Genomic DNA, 16,376 nt, shown 5'->3' on the forward strand with positions numbered 1-16,376 from the left:
GTGTGAAGCAGCCACTGACTGAGATGGTTCTGTCTCCAGTCAGGAGACTGACCAGCATCCTGGGCAGGATGGCGGAGGTGTAGCAGGTCTCCAAGAAGGACAGGTTTCCCAGGAGGAAGTACATGGGGGTGTGAAGGTGCCGATCAGTCGCAACGAGCACCACGATAAGATTGTTCGTGCCCATGGTTGCGATGCAGATCACTAAGAACACCAAGAAGAGAAGAATTTGCAGGTCAGGGAGATCCCCGAATGCCAGGAGGATGAATTCTGTGGCGGCCGTTTGGTTTCTCCAGTCTGTCTGCCATGGGCTGAGTCTGAGATCAATAAAATAAACTGTGCAATTGAATCAGAAGAACATAGGGTTAAGTTAACCAAGCCCCATGAATTAATTCCTTCAATGTACAGGAACTCACCTTCCTCTCCTGACCACAGCCTGTAATTTTAAGGCAAAATGTAGACTTCAGAGCAAACTGCCAGAACTCTGTCATAGAACCATAGAATATTAGGTTGGAAGGGACCTCAGGATGTCATCTAGTCCCCACCCCTGCTCAAAGCAGGACTAACTTCAGCTAAATGATCCCAGCCAGGGCTTTGTCAGGCCAGGCCTTAAAAACCTCTAAGGATGGAGATTCGACCACCTCCCTAGGTAAACCATTCCAGTGCTTCACCACCCCCATAGGGAAAAAGATTTTCCTAATGTCCAACCTAGACCTCCCGCACTGCAACTTGAGACCATTGCTCCTAGTTCTGTCATCTGCCACCACTGAGAACAGCCTAGCTCCATCCTTCCTGGAGCCCCCTTTCAGGTAGTTGACAGCCACTGTAAAATCCCCCCTCACTCTTCTCTTCTGCAGATTAAACAAGCCTAGTTCCCTCAGCCTTTATTCATCATTCATGTGCTCCAGCCCCCTAAGCATTTTTTTGCCCTCCGCTGGACTCTCTCCAATTTCTGCACTTCCTTCTTGTAGTGGGGGGCCAAAACTGGAGACAGTACTCTAGATGTTGCCCCACCTGTGCCGAATAGAGGGAAATAATCACTTCCCTCAATCTGCTGGCAACGCTCTTATTAATGCAACCCAATATGCCGTTAGCCTTCTTGGCAACAAGGGCACACTGCTGACTCATATCCAGCTTCTTCTTCACGGTAACTCACAGGTCTTTTTATGCAGAACTGCTGCCTAGCCAGTCAGTTCCCGGGCTGTAGCAGTTCATGGGACTCTTCCATCCTAAGTGTCATCTGCAATCCTCTCCATTCTCCGGACCAGAAATCGTTTTTGTCCTTGTCCACTATAAAGAGCCCAATATTAAATATCTCTTCTCCAGGTAAACTGTAATCAAGTCACCTCTTAACATTCTCTTTGTTAAAATTAATAGATTGAGCTCCTTCAGTCTATAGCTGTAAGGCATGTTTTCTAATCCTTGAATGATTCTCATGTCTCTTCTCAGAACCCTCTGCAATTTATCAACGTCCTTCTTGAATTGTGGACATCAGAACTGGACACAGTATTACAGCATCCCTCGCACCAGTGCCAAATACAGAGGTAAAATAACCTCCCTGCTAGTACTTGAGATTCCCATGTTTATGTATTCATTAACCAGCTGATTATCCACCACGGCAACCACACCTGCTGAATTTAAAAGCTGGTTGAAATTTTTTTTCTCCACAAAAATCCCCCCCAACACCTCTCATTTTGATCGGACTGAAAATACTTTCCAATTTTTCAATTTGCCAAGATTTTTGAAAAATGACATTTTCTGTTTGACCAGAAACTAAACTATTTTTAAAATGTTTTTTTAATTCCCACTGAACCAAAAATATCATTTTTGCCTAGCTCAGTCATGATATTATACACTATGATGATGACTAGTGTTAGCAGGATTAATTATTGTATACATAGAAAATAACAAATGTCATTCTGGGGTGATATTAATAGAAGTATCAGCTGTAAACACCGGAGGTAATTGTCCTATCTGAGGTAATTGACCTGTCTGCTCAGCACTGGTGTGACCTCAGCTGAAGTCACATGTCAGTTCTGGGTGCCGTGTTTTAAGAAAGACGTGGGCAAATTCTAGAGTCCACAGGAAAACAACACCTATGATAAAAGGTTAGAAAATATGATCTCTGAGAATAGGTTAACAAATCTGGACAGGTTTAGTCTTGAGAAAAGACAACTGAAGGGGGACCTGATACTAGTCTTGAAACGTGTTAAGGACTATTATAAAGAAGACACTGATCAATTGTTTTGCATTGCACAAAAGGTAGGAGAAGCAGTGATTGCTTAACCTGCAGCAAGGGAGATTTAAGTTAGGCAACACTTTCTAACTATGACAATAGTGAAGCTCTGGAACAAGCTTCCAAGGGAAGCTCTGGAGATTCTTAAGAACGTTGTTGAAGGTTTTTGAGAACACGTTACAGAAACACCTATCAGGGATGGTCTAGGTTTACTTGGTCTGACCTCAGCACCGATGGCTAGACTTGATTACTTCTCAAAGTCACGTCAAGCCCTACATTTCTAAGATTCTATGCTAATTAATCATAAATGTAATAATTAATACTTAAGTTATTATTAATAACAATGTTATTCAATTGCAGCCAAATAGCACGGCAGGTTTGCATTATAATCAGAACTGGTAAAAAACAATCTTAGCAAATTTCAACTTCTGACTGGAAAATCAAAAGCTTATTTTTTTCTTTCATTTTTGGCAGTCAGAAACCAATACATAAAAAATAAAAATTGTCCACAAACTACGAGAGAGCCAATGTTTTCAGATTTCAGGTTTTCTGTTTTATGAAGAAAAATCGAAAGTGTTCAAAGAAAGAATACAACTTCTTTTAAAATGTTCCTTTCCTCCCAAATCCAATTTTCCATTAAAAATGTTTAGGTATAAAAATGTCCTAATTGTCAGACACCACCTTTCCAGTTGGAGAAAACATTTCTTCTTTCTGTAGATATTTTATTATTCCTATCATTATTTAGAGCAGTGGTTCTTAACCTTTCCAAACTACTGTACCCCTGAAGCCTGAGTCCCACCCCCACGGGGCTGAGGCATGTAACTTAGTTTCATGGCGCCCCTGTGGCTCCAGGCAATTACCTTTCTTGCCACCCCCAATACCAGCTCTGCACTTGCGACCCCTCTAAAACTCCAGGTTAAGAAACACTGATTTAGAGTGTAACCTCTTCAGGGGAAGGATTGTCTCTTATTCTCAATGGGTAAAGTGGCTAGCAAGATATTGGTGTAAATGTAATAATAGTAATAATAATAATGAATTAATGTATTTATTCAGGTGAGAATCGAATTCATGGAAAGGATCAACCAGTCCACCATGAGGGAATTCATTCTCCTGGGTTTCCCTGCCTCTTTCCAGCTGCGTTACCTGACCAAGTGGGGCCTGATATTAGTGCTCTAAAAGGAAGTTATTCTTCAACGTCCTTTCCATGTTTCATAAAATAGGTTATTGTCTCTGACTCCAGCCTTGTTCTCAGTCATGCTTCAGCCATTTTCGTGTTCCAGCCCGACCCTTGTGTCACCAGGCTTGGTATGGTTCACAGCCGGGAGGACCAATCTCAGGTCAGACTGTCAAACAATTGGGCTGACATCCTCATTCTGGTGGCATAGTCTATAATTAGATTTAAGTAAACCAGCCACAAATGTGTGTTCCGGTACCTCTATATTAGCTTCCCATGGAGCCACAGGAAGTCCGCTTAGACACTCCATGCTATACTATCTGCCAGACAAACTGGACTTCTGTGGTAAAAGGTTACTAAAACCAAAATTCACCACACTTTAGGTTCTTCCAGCCCCAGGGGACCAGTCACTTATCCAGGTCAATGGATGCTCAGGACCTTACACCAAAGATACTGTTATAGCAAATCCTTATTTATTAACTCAGAAAAAGAAAGGCGAGTTTCTGAAAGGCAAAAGCACATAAAATACATTACAAGTGAAACAAAGTATGTAGTCCAAAATAATACCAGGGATATTAAATCTGCCAATTTTCTATAAGTCTCTCTGGGTTGCCCAAATAGTTCTTGGGGATCTCAGTCCTTTTATTCAAAATTTCCTCTGTCAGAATTCACCAGTCAAGAGAAGGTGGCCAGGGGACTTTGTTCTCCCTTTTTATAACGTGACCCTTTTTGCTGGAAAAATCCTTGCTATGTCATTGGGTCAAGCAGTTCCATGGCATAGGTCATGAACAGCAAATTCTAGTTTGCACCGTCTGCATATATGCCGTTTGAGGTGTGTTCGGGAATGATGTGCAATGTCTCTAGTTTACAGTTCCTTTGTTATCCCTGAAGCGCAAACCTGTGGGCCTTTCTCAGATTCCCTTGATGTTGAGTTCCAAACATATAGCAAAGTTTCATATCTCCACACACAATGCTGATACACACATTAGAACAAGATAATAATACTCAGCAGATTACAACTTTTCCAATGATAGCTCACGAGGCATATTGTACAAGGTTTATCACAATTTTGTAACAGTGGTGACCATATTAGCGTAGACGGTCACCTTCCCCCTTAGACAGCATCACACTTGGCTCCCAGCCCCACTCTTGCTTTTTTCCAAAGCTCTTGACTCCTGACTCCAACTCTTACCTTTCTCTCCAGTTCCTGGCCTGACTGCCATTGCTCCAACCACTAGGCCTGACCCTCCATATCTTGATTTCTGACACTGGCCCAATATCTCTTGGCTCAGATAGTAAGCTATGGAGTTGGCCTATGTGAGGATATTAGCCAGGGTCAACATTTTGTTTGAAATAAGTGCTACTCCTTCTTCCTTTGAAATCACTGGTAAAACTCAGTGACTTGAATGGTCGCTTGAGAGTGTTCAAATTGATCAGCAAAAGTAAAGTTGAAAGAAAGAAAGAAAGAATCTTAGTTTCTGTTTTGTGAAACAGCAGTGAAGATAGGAATTCAAATACTGAAATCAGACAGAATTCATATCTCCTCATACTTAGATTTTTTTTTCATATGGTACTTTCTGAATTTCATTACTTAGGTTTGCAGCTGAACAACCTGAGAGTTCCAGGGTAAATCCCTACAGTAATTTTGATTTGACAAGTTATAATGCACAGAAATTTGCCCTGAACTCAAAATTATGTTAATCTCAAAAAATGCTGCAGGATTGGACTCCATCTGTGGTTTTCATCATTTCATGACCAAATCAAAAGGGAAAAGATTTTTAGTTGTTTATTTTACTAAGTTTATTGCATCTTAAAATGGAGAGATAATGGGCCTAGTTCTCTATTTATTTACACAAGCTTTAGAACAGTGTAAATGCATTTATTTCCACAGAGTGACTCCTGATTTACATCAGGCTGAATGAAAGGGGTATTAGGCCCATTGACTCTAACAGAGTTACTCTTGATTTACATGGAGGTGAGTGAGAGAGGAAACGGGCCCAGTGACTCCTCTGGCACTACTCCTGATTTACATCAGGATGAGTGAGAGGAGAATCAGACCCATTGATCTGAATGTGGCTACTAGTGATTTACACCTGGTGAGTGACTGTTCCTTATTTACACAAATATGAGTGAAATTTGAATCAAGACCACTTGCTTTATTGAGCTATGCTACAAGACACAGCATAGGAGTATTGTACTTAGATGACTCAGTTGTCATACTTTGTTGTCTTAAATATGTTCTATGGCCAGTGTTCTGGAACGTTATAGGAACAAGGAAATTGCCATGAAGGAGCATCCTGTCTCCAGTGGTGGCCATTATCAGCTGTTTCAAAGACAGAAGAATTGTATGATAAATCATGGACAAAATTTACTCCTAACTCAAAAAGGCAGCAACCAACTCATATCCCAAAGAATGAAGTCCTTATAAATATCAAAGCCATTATTTGATTCTGAAGATATATTTAGCTAAATAATATCCAGAGGCAATGAATTCTACAGGCAAACTAGTCATGTAAGTGGAAAGAGAGACAGGCAGAAAACCATAGACAGACACACAGAAAAAAAGAAAAATGGATAGACAGACCGATAAATACTGTGGATCCCAAGGATTTATTTGTTTCTTCCTGAAAAACTGCCCCCAATAATAAATAAATTTTTGGCAAGCATTTGTTGTTGTGTTGCAGATTACCGTGACCCACTGGATTTCATCTCTATGTTCAAGGACAATGTTAATTTTTTCAAACATTTCTTGCCCAGTGTCCTTCTCAAAGCATCTTTCACATCTTTGTTCCTAAGGCTGTAGATGAAGGGATTCAACATGGGAATGAAAAGGGTATAAAACATGGACACTGCTTTTCCTTGGTACAGAGAAGATAGCCAAGTGGGCTGGGCGTACATGAAAGCAATGATCCCATAAAATAAAGCCACAGCCACCATGTGGGAAGCGCAGGTGGAGAAGGCTCTGTGTCTGCCCTCGGCAGAGCAAATCCTGAGGGTGGTGGAGATGATACAGATGTAGGAGTTGAGCACAATCAGGGCAGTATCGCTATGATGAGTCCACATAGGGTAAACATCACAAGATTATTAACGTACGTGTCGCTGCAGGACAGACTAATCAGGGGAGGGCCATCACAGAAGAAATGATCAATCTCATTAGACCCACAATAGTTCAGGGTAAAGGTGAAGCCTGTTTGCACCTTGGAATTCACACAGCCACAGATTTATGACCCTGCCACCAGCTGAACGCAAACCCACTTGGACATGGTGATGGGATACCGGAGCGGGTCGCAGATGGTGGTGTAGCAATCATAGGCCATCGCTGTCAGGAGGAACCCTTCGGTGATGTGGAAGAGAATGAAGAAGAAGAATTGGGTGGCGCACCCGTTGTAGGAAATGGCTTTGTTCCCTGCTAGGAAGCTCACCATGGCTCTTGTGGTGATGGTGAAGCAGTAGCAGAGATCTAAGAGTGACAGGTTCATGAGGAAGAAGTACATGGGGGTGTAGAAGTGAGAGTTGGTTCTAATGAGGAGGACCAGGACGATGTTCCCCATCATAGTTACTAAGTAAATCACCAGGAATATCACAAAGGGGATCATCTGAGGAGCTGGACCATTTCCAAAACCCAGCAAGATGAATTCTGTGAGTGCAGTGCGGTTCCCCAATCTCACTGGCTCCATGGCTGTTAAATCCTTGGGAAAAGGAGTGAGATACAGATTAAAGAAAGGACAAATGAAGAAGATGTAAATGAAGGGCTTAGTGAAAAGAAAAAGGATGGTGATGGGAAAAATACATTGGTCTGTGGTCTTGGCAGATCAATGTTCATTTTCCAGCTCTGCCACAGACTTTCTGTGAGGCATTGCTGCAGTCTCTTGGGCTGGGATTTCCAAAGCAGCCAAAGAGCATTGTGTGCTCAACTCACATTTAATTTCAATAGGATGTGGTCACCTCAGATGAGATTTATAAAAGTGTTTATGGGCCTAGTAGAATTTTCAAAAGCACCTAGGTACCAATATCTCATTGATTTCAAGGTCAGAAGGAGCCATTCTGATGAATACCTTTTATCCTAAATTCTGAAATACACAAAATTGATCATAAATACCTTTAAAAATTTGGGGTCCATCCCTTGAGCTTTTGTGAAAATTTTCAGTTATGCTATTTCTGCCTCTCAGTTCCCCTTTCTAAAAATGAAGATAACATTATTTCCCGATGTCAGAGGGTGCTGTGATGATAAATTCATTCATATTTTAAAATATTTTGGCAGTGCTCAAATACTATCCTTACAAGGGATACAAAAAGTATCTTGTGAGTGATTTTCATAAAGAGCCACCCAACTTCCATTGACTTTCTATAATATTTGGGTACTTCATTCACTGAAGTTCTAGTAAAAATCTCGTCCTAGACAGATTGAATCTGATGGCAAAGGTGCCTTTGACTTCACTGTAAGAAGATCAGGAGCTTGTAATGCACGTGACACAAATTCCTAATAAAATCTGAGCTACTCTTCTGGAAGGCATCTTTTCAAGAGTAGCAGCCAAAGTAACCAACTTTTCCTTTCAGTTGCAACACAAAGCACAGCTACTCAGCCAAGTTGGACAATTGCAGAATCTATCCTCCCGTGTGTGAAACCATTGATTTATAAAAACGTGCCAGAACTGGGACTTTGACATCAGCTATTCCATTCCCAATCAGTCTAAGAATTAACATATTTGACTTATTTATTGGACTGGAGATAGGTTAACACAGTACCTGTGTAAGAAAAGGGGATTAAAGAGGATGCAGTGAATTATAAAGCAACTTCAATACCTGGAAAAACAACGAGAGTTAAGATACTCGAACAAATTCCTAAACAATTAATTTGTAAACACCTAGAGGGTGATAGGGTACTAAGCAGTGATTAATTTGTAATGCAGAAGATGCCGGGGCGAAGGTCCAGCAAGCCCGGCACAAACTAAGCACTGGTTAGAAAGAATGGTAAGCATGGATTTGTCAAGAGCAAATACCACCCAACCAACCTAATTTCATAGAATCATAGAAGATGAGGGTTGGAACGGACCTGAGGAGGTCATCTAGTCCAACCCCCTGCTCAAAGCAAGACCAACCCCGACAAAATCATCCCAGCCAGGGCTTTGTCAAGCCAGGTCTTAAAAACCTTTAAGGATGGAGATTGCACCACCTCCCTACGTAACTCATTCCAGTGCTTCACCACCCTCCTTCACCACCTGAAAAAGATTTTCCTAATGTCCAACCCAGACCTCCCTCACTTCAACCTCAGACCCTTGCTCTTTGATCTACCAACCTGAGAACAGCCTAGCTCCATCCTCCCTGGAACCCCGCTTCAGGTAGTTCAAGGCTGTGATAAAATCCCCCCTCACTCTTCTCTTCTGCAGACTAAACAAGCCCAGTTCCCTCAGCCTCTCCTCAGAAGTCATGTGTCTCAGCCCTCTAATCATTTCCGTTGCCCTCCGCTGGACTCTCTCCAATTTGTCTACATCCTTCCTGTAGTGGCGGGGCCCAAAACTGGACACAATACACCAAATGTGGCCTCACAGAGCAGAATAATCACATTTACAGAAGACATTGAGGTTTCTCCTCTGTTAAAGTACATTACACTGTATTAATTTAACTGGGGTATAGACACACTACCCTGCAAACACAGCATTGGATTGGTTTGTAATAAAAGTAAATAAGTTTATTAAACAAACAGCTTCGTTAAGTGATACCAAGTAGAAGGAATACAGGCAAACAGGGGTACAATCAAAAGTAAAAATACATGTGCTAATATCTAAGATCGAATTTAATATGTTACAGCCTTTGTACAAGGTAGGTTCCTCTCCAATATGCCTTTCCCAGCAATGGCTAATTAGCATTCAGCCAGGATCCCCGCAGGTTCCAAGGCATTGGTTTTCCTTGTCTCCTCTCTTTATAGTTCAGGAAATGTATTCTTCTGAAACATATCCCCCGATAAAGTCCCTTTTCCCTGCTGGCTGGCTGGGATAGCCTCCGTGCTGCCTTCTGCCCTGCTAGCGATTGGTACAATGCAAATGATTTCTTCTTGCAACCTTTGATACAAATGAATAGTTCACTGAATTTGGCCACACCTTTTCCTTTATTTGAGACTCACCCTGACATGCCGGTTTTAAACTTCTTTTAGTCAGATTTAGAAGCATAATATCAGTGAGTATCCATAATTCCACATGCAGCATTATCACATGCATTTCTTAATGATATTATTGACTAGCGTGTTATCAATTTTCGAATGATACCTCACAAGGCTTATTTTGTACAAATATTGTTGCAGTAGTGTGTGGGGTGTGAATACAGGGATGCCCAGATTCACAGTGGGTGCACGATTGGTTGAAAGACCATATTCTAAGAGTAGTTTTCAAATTGGGAGGACATGTCTAGTGGGGTCCCACTGGGTCTCATTGGAGAAGATAGGTATTAATACAAGAATTGAAAGGTGGGAAAGAAACTGGTTAAATGCGAGGTTAAAAGGGGTCATGATGAAAGGTGAATTGTCAGGCAGGAAGGAGGTTACTAGTGGTGTTCTTTAGGATTCAGTCTGGAGACCAATCATATTGATATCTGTCATTAAAGAGCTTGGCAGAAAAAGTGGGAGTGTGCTAATAACATTTGTGAAGGACACAAAATTGGGAAGTGTGACCATAATGGAGGAGGCCCGGAAAATCATACAGTAGATTGAATTACCTTGAAAACTGGAGTGATAGAAACGGGGAAGAAAGAACAAGAAGAATTTTTGCTATAAACTGTAGACCCACTGGTGGGAAACAGCAGAATAGGAGAAAGACCCGGGTTTATTGGTCTGTCACAGGATGACTGTGACCCACCAATATGATGCATCCATGAAAAAGGCTAATGACATCCTGGGATGCATCAGGCAAGGAATTTCAAGAAGAGATCGGGAAATGTTAGTACCATTATAAAAGGCACTGTTGAGACCCCATCTGGAATAATGTGTGCAATTCTGGTCTCTCATGTTTAAGAAAATTTAATTCAAACTGGAAGAGGTGCACAGAAGGACTACTAGGCTGATAGGACAAAATGGAGAACCTACCTTATGAGAGGAGACTTAAGGGTCTTGGCTTGTTAAGCCTAAGCAGACGAAGGCTGAAGGGAGATAGGACTGCCTTCTAGAAATAGATCAGAGGGATAAACATCAAGGAAGGAAAGGAGTTATTTAAGTTAAGTTAAGGGCCAGTGTTTCCACATCCCCTTTCTCTTACGCCCACAGCACAGACAGGGATTTTCCTTTCCAGACACTTCCTAGCCGAGTGCTGCCTTGACCAACCCTACAGGCCCCAGTCTCCTCCCTTTCAAGCCAAGGAGTTTTAGGCCATTTCTCATCCTTCATGAACTGAAGTTGTTCCTGAACATATTTTTTTGAGGCAGCCGTTATTTCCTGATAGATCCCACTGTCATAGGGATGGGCCAAGGGCAGAGCTGATCAGCATCAGGAGTTTGGGGCTACCTGCCACATCCCCTTTCTGAAAGCACCCACCTCAGGTGTTTGGCCCCTTGCCCTGTCAGCCCCAGGTTGGCATCTCACGGCTCTTCTGCTCGTAGCCCAGGACCTGGCTGCGCTGCCCCATCTACACCGCTGGCCTTTTCGACCCAAGCAGACAGTCAAAGCTTGGGGTCCTGTGGGCCAACCAGCAATGGAGACATCGTTTGCCCATCCAGCTAGTGGAGGGCTTTGTAGAGATGGGGCAGATCCAGCACCTCAGATGCCAAAGCTCCTCCTTTGAACTTTGAGGCATTTGGGATCCCAGCGTGGATCAGCGTCTGGGCTTGGGCCCATTTCTGCTTTTCTGTTGTGTAGACACTTTCCTCCGAAGGGGAATATTTCTGCTCTCGGCCTGAGTATGCCTAGACGCTACATCCCAGCAAAGTGCCTGTCGTGTTCCCCTTCGTGTCAGTACACTAGCTCACTGTGTCTGCCATGAGTTCTGGGTGAAGGTGGTTGGGAATTTGCCATTGGAACGATTTGCCAGTGTGAAATCCTCATTTACAAAATCAACATTTTCCAGGAGAAAATTGTGATTTTCAGTGTTTAAGGTGAGTGTCCCTGTGTCCAGTTCCAGCTGGCTGGGCATAGCCATGAGAGCTTTTCAGTGCTGCCCAGGATTTCTGTCTGGGAATCTCAGCCCTTAAAAGCACAATCCCCAGTAACACCCCCCCCTCCACTCCCAAATTCAATTTTTTTGGGAAAAAAAAGGATTTTCCATCTGGAAATCTGCAGTGATGGCTCCCTGCTCTAAAAAAATGGCCAAATGATAAAATCTAAGAAAATGAAAACCAGCCAGGCTAACTGTTACAACCTGGCCTGGGACCTGACTGTACCATCACCGGTCTGTTGTGAGAGGACCCATCACTGGTTTCAAGTACTTCGAAGTCAGCTGGGTCTAGGTAGAGTCTAGCCCTTCTTGCTATCTCCGGGATTCTAGGTCACACTCCCGAGCTGAGCCTCCTTGTCCGATGTCCTTCCTTTGGCCATAGGAGGCCGCCGTCCATCTGCTCTAGACCTCAAAACTCGGGTCTGACTTCTAGTTTAACCCCTTTGGGCACAATGTGGCAGGAAAACAAGGAACACAGGATGAGCAAAAGAGTTCTTAACCACAGTCACTTTATTCTTAACGCCCACAAGACTTGGATACTATGTGCCCCCTCCCTTGCCAATAATTCCGTAGATATGACGGCACAGAGTTTAGGATTTCAAGCCCTCATATCCCAATGACACAAGCAAACAGTAAACCAACCCCTATCATGACCCAAGCAGAGTTTTATATGCTGAAAAGGAGAAGACCCAGAGACCTCAGGAAGTTCACTACACTTTGATCTGGCTACTGATTTGATGTGGAAGAGGCTCAGATAGCTGGGGATGGTTGGCAATACAAAAACCTGTTAGAAACATAGATAGATCAATAGATGTCGATCTCATTTCTGCTAGTGTAAATCTACAGTAACTCCATTGACTTGAGTATGTCTGCATATTTGACAGTGTAAATACCCCTTTGCATGTAAAGAGATTGCAAAGCATGTTCTCACAGAGACATTAATGTCACCCGTTGATTACATTTCTATACAAACCTACTACAGGACAGCCCCAACAAAGAAAACAACAGGACACCACTGGCCATCACCTACAACCCCAAACTAAAATCTCTCCAACACATCATTAAGGATCTACAACCTATCCTAGCAGATGATCCTCACTCGCTCAAGCCATGGGAGGCAGGCCTATCCTTGCTTACAGCCCCCCAACCTGAAGCAAATACTCACCAGCAACCGTACACAAGAACAGTAAACCAAAGAACCTATTCCTGCAACAAACCCCATTGCTAGCTCTGCCCGCACATCAACTCTACAGATACCATTACAGGTCCTAACCACATCAGCCACACCATCAGGAGCTCATTCACCTGCACATCTACTAATGTAATATATGCCATCATGTGCCAGCAATGCCCATCTGCCATGTAAACTGGCCAAACCGGACTGTCACTACGCAAAAGAATAAATGGACACAAATCAGATATAAAAATTAGTAACATCCATAAGCCAGTCGGAGAGCACTTCAGTCTCCCAGGACACTCTGTAGCTGACTTGAAAGTTGCCATGCTTCTACAAAAAAACTTCAAAAACAGACTTCAGTGAGAAACTGCAAAGCTGGAACTCATCTGCAAACTTGACACAGTCAAACTGGGTCTGAATAGAGACTTGGAATGGTTCTCTCAGTACAAGAAGTAATTGTCACTGTTCACACATTCTCGCCTCCTAATCAATCATTGTGAATAGGACTCATCTACTCTAACTGAATGGACTTTGTTAGCAGTTGCCCTCCCCATTGTTGTTCCTTACCCTTGGATGTATATATATACCCCCTGTCTGATTTCTATTTCATGCATCTGACGAAGTGGGCTGCAGTCCATGAAAGCTTATTCCCGCAAAAATTTGTTAGTCTTTAAGGTGCTACAGGACTCCCGTTGTTTATACAAACACAGAGTGAAATCACAGACAAAGGAAAAAGATGGACCTTTAATTTTTAGTGAATAACCTCCACCCTGTCAATTTCCGCAGGGAAGCTTTGATCTCCTTGTTTCTCATGCTATAGATGATGGGATTCATCACTGGAGGCAGCACGGAATAGAAAACAGCCACTACGAGATCCAGCCATGACGTTGAGCTGGAGAGGGGTTTCAACCAGTGCATACTAACAAGGAGAGCACAGTGAGGTGAGGCAGGCAGGTGGAGAAGGCTTTGTGCTGGCCCTGCTCAGAGGGGATTCTCAGCACTGTGCTGATGATCTGAACATATGACACAATTATAAAAACAAAGCAGCATAAGACTAAGCCTGAACTAAGGAGAATGATCCCTGTTTCAGTGAGGTAGGAGTCAGAGCAGGTGAGCTTGAGGAGCTGAGGAATTTCACAGAAGAACTGATCCACCTTGTTGCCTCTGCAGAAGGATACTGCAAATGTGTTCCCAATGTGCAGGGCAGAATTGAGAACACCGCTGACCCAGACCCCGGCTGCTGTTTGGACACAAGCACCCCTGTTCATCACTGTCTCGTAGTGCAGCGGCTGGCAGATGGCGACGTAGCGATTGTACGCCATGACAGTGAGAAGGAAAAAATCTGCTCCCAGCAAGAAGAGGAGGAAAAAGACTTGGGCAATGCATCCAGCGTAAGAAATGGACCTGGTGTTCATGAGGGAATTGGCCATGGATTTGGGGACAGTGACAGAGATGAAGCCAATGTCTAGGATGGACAGATTGATCAGGAAGAAGTACATGGGGGTGTGAAGGTGGTGGTCAAGGGCTATGGCTGTGATAATAAGAAGGTTCCCCATCAGGGCTGCCAGGTAAATCACTAGAAACACCACGAAGTGTAAAATCTGCAGCTCCCGCACCTCAGAGAATCCCAGGAGAAGAAACTTGGTCACGGTGGTTTGGTTGGACATTTTCTTCCTCAGCACATTGTGTCCTGCCTGCGGAGGGAAGGAGAAGGGCAATGGTGAGGATTAGAGTGACCGAGGGAATGACCCTGATTCCTCTCTCCATAATAACTGACGATGTGGCTGTCAGAGCACAGCCCTGATCACACCCACTGAGCAGGGGCGGTGAGGGCTCCTCGTTGCAGAGAATGAGACGACTAGTCCGGTGCGTTATTCCACTGATGTCAATCCGCACAGGTCTTGGAAGCTGGGTCAGTTCACACCTGTGAAGATCTGAGCCAGGACCTGGCATCGCTCAGCTACTGCTGTGTTGTATCGTTTCCCTTTGTGACTTTGTGTCTGTGCTGTGTGGGTCAGTGGCAATCAGGACACCTGGGTTCTGTTCTTGGCTCAGCCATTGTCCTGCTGTAACGACCTTCAGCCAGTCACTTCCCCTCCCTGGGACTCTCTTTCCCTCCCTCCCTTTCTCTGCCTGGTCTACTAGGACTGTGAGCTCTTTGGGGGACGGGCTGTGTATTATTATGTGTATATTCTGTGCACCTCGTTACAGTATTTGTGCTCAGCTGTCAGCAGTGATGAAGCCTGGATACGGTGCTAGACAAAGAGGTTTCTAGTCCCAGTGACCTCCTCCCTGTCCATCTAAGCTCCATGTCAGGATCGACAGATCTGGCTGCTGGGTGCAACTCTGAAACTGGGTTTGAAGCTCCTAGTCCCTATAACACATATTCTGTGGGTATCGGCTTTGCCATTACTCAGTTTTACATTCCTTTGAAACAGAAATCAAACAGCTGCAACCGAATCAATGGGTTTCCAGTTATGGTGTTATTAGCCAACATTAAAGTTTCCCCAGTCTTGTTTGAAGTTTAAGTCTGGTTGGAAATTGTCAGTTAAATTATGGTTGGTTGGTTGGTTGGTTGGTTGCTTTCTTGGACGGAAAATTTGGGTTTACAGCAAAACAACGTTTTTCTCACCATGTGTCTGTTTTCATTGAAAATCTTTTATGCTGGAAAACTAAATACTCAACAAGCAATCCTGTTTGGTTTTCATCTTAAATTTACACTTCTCAGCTGAAAGTTCTCAGTTGCCTAATGGAGGAAAAAAATGTGTTTGGGGTTTTTGATGAAAAGTTGACATTTTCGAAAGCAGGAATTTTTGTTTCTTCTGACTGTCTCTAGTTTTTGAGTAACTTAATAGTGAAATCCTTAACGAGTGCTGACAACAATTCTGATTCATGTTCTTTAAATTTCCCTTGTATGCTAATCCCCACACATATATGTAATTGACATAGCACACTTACTGTACTGGCCGCTGTGGATTTTTCCTGAAGAGGTGATGAATCCAGTCGTCCAGCTACAGGATTCTTCAGTCATTATCTATCTATCTGTTTAGATGACAAAGACACAAGTGTGTAAGAGTCATCTCACCGCTCACTCTGAGCGTGACCTGACAGAACTAGACTCAGACCGGTTGCTCTCTGCAGCTGAGCAGTGTGTAGCTGGCTTTGAGCGTCACTGGCATTAAAGGAGCGATGCTGTGGGAATTTGCCCATGTCTATTTCCTAAGGGCTTGTAGGACTCACCCCCGAGAGACCTGAACAGCTCAGAAGCAGAGGCCCAGAGGCAAAGGTTCATAGATTCATCCATTGTAAAGCCAAAAGGGGCCGTTCTGCTCCTCTAGTATGACCCCCTGCCTAGCACAGGCCCTAGGATCTCCCCCAGGATTTCCTGACTCCAGCCCAGCTTCTGTGCTTTCTGTGTGCCGGGATTACAAAGGGATTTGGGCACCTAAAGGTGGGGGCAGGTATATACTGGGATTTTCCAAAGCTCCTAAATCTGCCAGCTAGCTAAATCCCATGGGCATCCAATGGGAGTTAGGCACCTAACTTGCTGAGGTGTTACTGCAAATTCCACAAGGCAACTCTCAGCTTCTTTAGATGCCTAAACCCCTTTGTAATTCTGGCCCCGGGTCTCTCTTGGCATCTTCCAAGGCCTGGGCT

The 16,376-nt window shown here is 43.6% G+C and overlaps 2 pseudogenes; both read right to left on the reverse strand.

Moving 5' to 3' along the window:
* Nucleotides 1-6,092: 6,092 nt before the first annotated feature.
* LOC137160094 (olfactory receptor 5AR1-like) lies at nucleotides 6,093-7,084 on the reverse strand (annotated as a pseudogene).
* Nucleotides 7,085-13,463: 6,379 nt separating this feature from the next.
* Nucleotides 13,464-14,386, reverse strand: LOC137160085 (olfactory receptor 14A16-like; annotated as a pseudogene).
* Nucleotides 14,387-16,376: the final 1,990 nt, after the last annotated feature.

This window comes from Emydura macquarii, unplaced genomic scaffold (assembly GCF_026122565.2).
Source record: "Emydura macquarii macquarii isolate MOO-44397 ecotype Brisbane River unplaced genomic scaffold, CSIRO-AGI_Emac_v2 contig_2129, whole genome shotgun sequence".
Classification (NCBI taxonomy): Eukaryota; Metazoa; Chordata; order Testudines; family Chelidae; genus Emydura; species Emydura macquarii.